A 5,686-nucleotide genomic window follows, 5' to 3' on the forward strand; every position below is an offset into this window, starting at 1 on the left:
AGCCGAGGAATGTGGCTGAGGAGTGTGGCCCCGCAGTCAGAGGCGCTGCAGAGAGCGGGAAGGCACCGTGGCTGCCCCCGTGAGGGTCAGGCTGCCTGGGAGGAAGCAGTGCCTCCGGAGGGCGGGCTGGCTGGGGGGACTGGGTGACCCTGGGGCCGTGGTCGGCAAACTCATTAGTCAACAGAGCCCAATATCAACAGTACAACGATTGAAATTCCTTTTGAGAGCCAAATTTTTTAAACTTAAACTATATAGGTAGGTACATTGTTATTAACTTAATTAGGGTTCTCCTAAGCTGGCCTTTGCTAAAAAATGTCCTCAATCTGATTGAGGTACGTTCGCTGAGGTCGACCCCTTCCAACTCTCCTGTCCTCAACTCGTGCATGAATCGCGAGCCCCTCCCCCTCGCTGCGTATCCCGGGGCCCGCCCGCGCCCCATCTCCCTTTGCCCGACTGACCCACACCCCCCACTTCTTCTAACGCCACCTCTTCGAAATAGTCTCGCCCAGGCCGAAAACTGACTTCTGTGCATGGGCCACCAAGTTTCAACCTCACTGTACATGCGAGCCCGCACGTGGTATTTTGTGGAAGAGCCACACTCAAGGGGCCAAAGAGCCACATGTGGCTCGCGAGCCGCGGTTTGCCAACCACTGCCCTGGGGGAAGCCTCCTGGTCGCCTGGGACCTCATCATGACATTGGGCCCCTGTGGATGCTTTGGGGTGGGGAGGGTTGTGTGTACTGGGACACCCATCCCTAAGGCTGACTCTGCCCTGCTCCTCAGGACAAGCCACCAGCCACTCCTAGTTCCCAGGTCCCAAGTCCCAGGTCCCAAGTCCCAGGTCCCAGGTGAGCGGGAGACTCCAGCCTTCTCCACTCACCTTCAGGGCTGCATCCCAGCCTGTGGGCCACCTGTGTGACCTCCAAACCCAGCCCTGCTCAGTGAACCCTCCCTTCCCGCCAGCCCCACGAGGGGCGACCGGGGCTGGGGCCCAGTGAGACTACTGATGCTTTGTCTCCAGGGGCTGTGCTGACATGTGACTGTTTACAACCCCTTCCTGCCTCTTTCTCGGCCCCCTGCCTGCCTGGGAGTTGGGGTGGGGGCCGAGCCTGCAGCCTCTCTCTGAGTCTCTGTGACCACGGATGGCCTTGGCCCTGGCTCGTGCCAGGCCTGTGGAGGGGCGTCAGGGACATAAGCAGATGGTCACTGGGCAGTGAGAGCGGAGTGGGCACTAGGGGCCGTGTGGCGGCCAAGGAACCGGCTCCGAGTGTAGAGTCCGGGCTGCAGGGCCACCTCTCCGACTCCTACCTCTGCCCTGAGCTGGGTGTCCTGGGCCCCGGCCCTCGCAGCGTGTCGGGCCCCGTTGAGCCCCTGGTGGAAACCTCCATTAGCCCCGCCACAGCGTGTCACCTGTGCTGGTCACCGCTGCGAGACCGCACAGCAGCGAAGGTGCACAGAGGCTAAACATCTTAAATGGGGGCACCCGGCAGGGAGGGAAGAAACCAAACTTGAACCCAAGCAGCCTAGCCCCCGGGCCTGCCGGCACCCTCGCCACCGCACTCCCAAGAACGCGCCGCTGTGCCCAGAAAGGTGTGGCTTGGTGCCTTCCCACCCTCCATCCAGCCAAACTCCTCACTGTGCAGAGGGGAGCGCAGTCCTGAAGGCTGTGAGGGCCTGTGGCTGTGAAGGCCGAGCCGAGACCAGAACCCTGGAAGGTGGGGTGGCCCTCCAGGCTCTCAGAGCAGGCAGCACCCTGGCCTGCCCTTCAGAGGGACAGAGCTCTTGGTCCCTCTGACCCAGCGTCAGGGGGTAGGTTGCAGCAGCCTCTGCCTCCTCTTCCTGGGCTCCTCCGTGCCCCTCCCCGTGCTGCCCAGCTCCCCTCTTCATTTCACAGCCTGGAGGCTGGGAGGCCACAAGGTGGGGCCTGGGGGCAGGGCAGAAGTGATGGGGAGCATCTCGGCACTGACAGTCTGGGTTACCAGGTGGGCTCCTTGGCACCTTCCCAGGGGGTGGAGAGGAGTGGTCCAGCCCTCAGCTGAGGCCCTGGGCATCACTGCTGTTGCTGGGGTAACCGGGGGAGTCCAGGCTTCTCCACGCCTCTGGACAGCGCTGGCCTCAGCCTGCCAGTCCTCTGGGCAGGGCGCTCCCCTCCCCCAGGCTCCAAACAAGGCTCGGGCTGCGGACTCCTGGGAAGGAAGTTGACAACAGAATCGCTGCTCCTGAATAGTGCACACTCCACAGGCCTGGCCCGAGCCAGGGCCAAGGCCATCCGTGGTCAGGGTGGACGGCTGACGTTTGTTGAGCACTTACTACCTGCTAGGCGCTGCTCCTATTATTCACTCATTTAATCCTCATCTTTTTCTTAATACAAATTTTAACATTTTGTGTTGAATTTATTAGGGTGACATTGGTTAATAAAACGATATACAGTAGGTCCTCTGGTTACGTCGGAGATCCGTCCCTATGCTGCGAAGTAACACGATTTTCGCCCTAAGTCGGAACCCACCTACATAAGCACCTACGTCACTCACGTGGAGCACAGACACAGCAGTAACGAAGTGAAACAGTAAAAAAAAAAAAAAAAGTTTTAAAGATAACAATTCCTGACCTTTACTTGTGGTAAATAAATAATAAAAAACATAAAGCATATATGTACATACATCAAAATGACGGAACTTTTTTTTTTTTTATAAATAAATGGGAGATGGCGACGTAACCACGCAACGATGTACGTCGAGTCCAACGTAACCCTAGGACTGCCTGTATATCCTAAGAACCCCAAAACACCCATCAGAAAGAATGTATGCACCCCTACGTTCATAGCAGCACAATTTACAGTAGCTAAGATCTGGAAACAGCCCGAATGCCCATCAGGAGATGAGTGGCTAAGAAAGCTGAGGTACATTTATGCCATTGGAATACAGTATTCCTAGAAGTGGGGTCATTGGGTCAAATTTAAGCAGAATCACCTGCAGGGCTGGTTAAAACACAAGTTGCCGAGTCCTATCAGAGTTTTTGACTCCTAAGTGTTGGTGGGCCTGAGAATTTGCATTGTGACACTGGGTGATGCTGATGTGCGTGCCTAGGGGCCACACTTTGAGAACCATTGCCTAAGGCACTGCTGTCCAACAGAAATGTAATGTGAGCCACATAGGTCATTTCAGATTTTCTGGTAGCCCTGTTATAAAAGTGAAAAGAAACAGGCGACATGAATTTTAATAAGAATTTCATTTCACCCAACATATTCAGAAATTATCATTTTAGCAGGAAATCAATATAAAAATAGCAATGAGATTGACATTCCTTTTGTATTAAAGTGATGGGATCCGGTGTGTGTCTACACACACAGCCCGTCTCACTTTGGACTAATTAAGCTGCAAGTGCGTGACAGCCACATGTGACCAAATGATTTCCTGGCGAGCCAGAGGTTCCCCACCCCTCTAGGCGGGGCGGGGTGGGGGCAGAGGAGAGCCAGGTGATTGGCCAGGTGCTTCCCAGCGGCGCCCTCTGCTGGTAGCGGGCTGTGCTGCCAGCCAGGCTCATTATTCCCCACCCGATCACCGATCACCGGAGCGCTGAGAGGATCGGATGAGCCGGCTTCGGGGAGGGGAGGGGACACTGTTGACGCCCCAGCAGGGACAGGCGCGCCCTGTTGACAGAAATGCCAGGTTGAGCCATGGTCACATTGATCCAGAAGTCTCTGGTGTTGACCTGTGCAGCAGAGACTATTAATGAACACCCACTCATCTCATTAGGTCTAGTAGGCTGGATAGGCTCCCACTCCCACTTGCATCCTGGGGCTGCTCCAGGCCTGCCTCATGGGGGACCCAGACTGTGGCCTCAACAGTTCAGGACCTGGCCCTGCCCCCCTTGCCCTCAAAGGACAATTGTTCGGGGTCCTCCCTTCAAACTGCCTCCAACCCCTGGAGCTTTCACAGCCCAGAAAGGGCTGAGACCTCTCCGCCTCCCTTGGCCCCGCAGCCAGGGCAGCCAGAAGTCTCCTGTATGTGCCTGCGGCTGCTTCTCGCCGCCACACGGGGGCGCGCCATCTACTGGCCCTTCGGGGAGGTCGTTCCTGGTCCCCGGTCCAGAAAGGACGCCCTGGCTGTCATCCCAGGGGCAGAAATCCTGTCTCTTCTGAGCTGGGCCCAGATCTAAAGCTTGGCGCTGTCTGTCACCCCGCAGCCCCTACTCCCCTGACAGTCATGTTCCTAATGGGGACCGTCCTTGGCTGTACCTTTTCCGTTTTCCTGTCCCCTAACCTCCCCTGGACTGGCCCACGAGTGGGCAAGGGACATGCCCTCTCTTCAGAAACCCAGCAGCATTTGCCTTTGGGCGCCCCCTCGCCAACCCGGAGGATCTTAATCTGGACTAGGAGTGGGCACTGTGGTAGAGTGGGACATTTTCAGCTCTGCTGTACTGGCTACAGACCCCAGCTACAAATTATAAAACAGCATGCTGCTAGCTCAACCCCCTAAGATGTGGTTTTATCACCTTTGCAGTTTGCCCCCAGGATAGCTGAAAACCTGCGTTATGTAAGTTTGCTGTTGTTCCATTTAGCTTGCCAACTAGGATGTGGTTTTAGTGCTTAAAAGCTGTTCTGCACCCGAGGTCAGGGCTGCTCTCTGGACTCCCTGCGTGGAGAAAGGGTGAGCAGTCACTGGCCAGTAATAAAGGCTCCTAAATTTTCATTGGTTTGGACTCCAGTGGTCATTCTGTTGCTCGCACTCCACAACAGGCACACCTGGCCCTTCCCACCCATTGCGTTCATTCTGGGGGCCCTGCGTGTAGAATTGGGAACAAGCCCAGAGCTGGCCTCTTCTGTCACATCCGGACATATGGTTACGGAGAAGCAGGTTAGAAAAGGGAGGGAAGTCTTGGTCATTACGGTTCAAGAATACCCTTTGGCCACGCCGACCTTCCGTACCCAGATTTTCAGCCACTCCGACTCCAGCTCCTTGGGACCGGTGTCACCGCCTCCGACGCGGCTTCCTTGGATCTGGGAGGTTCCAGAAGCGCCCGAGATTCCTGGAGAGCAGCCTCGTGCGCTCTTCATTAGCAGACACAGGCCTCCCCGTGTCCCCGGGGGTGCTGGCCACTTGTCCTATGAACCCGGCTGGGAGACCGAGGTCGCTCGATGTGGACAGGCCGGGCAGGGGAAACCAGCTTTGGGGGTGGGGGGTGTCCAGGGAGAGGGTTGGGAACAGTTGGTGTAGTACAGAAATTTGGAGACTGGGCTGGGGTTTCCAGGAAGGTTTTAGGGGGAAATGAAGGGACCTAGGACCGCGCACGCGGAGAAATGCTAGTTGGAGGCGCCAAAGAAGGCGGAACCAGCCAGCAGGAGTTAGAGCCCCGCCAGATCGCTAGCTCCGAGGAACCAGGTTGCCAGGGACAACGCGTTCTGGGCGGAGCTTCTCTTGGAGTAGAGCTTGAGGGCTGAGGGCGGGGCCTGGAGAGGCGGGGAGGGGCGGGGCTTGAGGTCTGAGCCAGAAGCGGAGTTGTGATTGGCAGAGACCACATGTTATGGGCGGGGCCTAGGCTGGGCTTTTATTGAGGTTGGGGCGGAGCTTAGGGAGGGGCGGGGCAGAACGGGGGCGGACCCGGAGCGTGGAGCTGGAGTCGGAGAAGTGGTTGGCGGGGACCGAGCGCCCTGGGCGGGGTCGGAGCCGGCGGGGGCGGCGCCGAGC

This window comes from Myotis nattereri (genome assembly GCF_964212035.1).
Source record: "Myotis nattereri genome assembly, chromosome: 1".
NCBI lineage: Eukaryota > Metazoa > Chordata > Mammalia > Chiroptera > Vespertilionidae > Myotis > Myotis nattereri.